Genomic DNA, 1,027 nt, shown 5'->3' with positions numbered 1-1,027 from the left:
CAAAGAACCATTTATGTTATTGCTCGCACTACTTGCTGCACTTATATCAACAGCTCTGGAGAAGTAGAGGCACACACACACACAATTTCCCAAAAGAGTGAAATGGCTACAAGATCAGACATTTTTTTCCCGTTTTGCTTACAAATGATTATCATTGTCATAGTATGTATTGTTATTCTTTTCCTGGCTATGAAGCTACTCAGGACATGTATCACTACTTGCTTTAAGCCTACTGTTTACAGCAGGTGTAACATAGCCAGGTCATTGGAAGCAACCTAAATGCCCATCGACAGACAAATGGATAAAGAAGATGTGGTACATATATACAATGGAATATTACTCAGCCATAGAAAGGAATGAAATTGGGTCATTTTTTGAGACGTGGATGGATCTAGAGACTGTCATACAGAGTGAAGTAAGTCAGAAAGAGAAAAACAAATATCGTATATTAACACACATATGTGGAACTTAGAAAAATGGTACAGATGAACCAGTTTGCAGGGCAGAAATTGAGACACAGACGTAGAGAACAAACGTATGGACACAAGGGGGGAAAGCGGCAGGGGTGGGGATGTGATGAATTGGGTGATTGGGATTGACGTGTATACACTGATGTGTATAAAACTGATGACTAATAAGAACCTGCTGTATAAAAATATAAACAAAATGAAATTTTAAGAAAAGCAGGTGTAACAATGTTTATGTGACAATTCAACATAATTGATAAAATGTATAGCCTATAAAATGTTTCCCCATTAGCATACGTCTGTGCTTGTTCACTATGTCTGATTAGACACCCCCTCCCTCCCACCCCCCAAGTGGATAACTAGGCAAATCTCTTCTTTTTTTTTTTTTTCTCATGAATGAAAAAAATGTCAAATTTTGGTCACAGCTCTAAGGCAGACGTTACATTTTTCACAAGGATGGAAATGGAGACACCTAACGCTGGGTGTTAAGGAGGTGGGTTCATACGGCTCTCACAGCACTATGGCCTGGATGATGATCTCTGGGATCTTGATGTCCTTCT

This window comes from Aethalodelphis obliquidens, unplaced genomic scaffold (assembly GCF_003676395.1).
Source record: "Aethalodelphis obliquidens isolate GAN/ISIS:26980383/991018 unplaced genomic scaffold, ASM367639v1 scaffold18, whole genome shotgun sequence".
NCBI lineage: Eukaryota > Metazoa > Chordata > Mammalia > Artiodactyla > Delphinidae > Aethalodelphis > Aethalodelphis obliquidens.
This window is presented reverse-complemented; position numbering follows the sequence as displayed.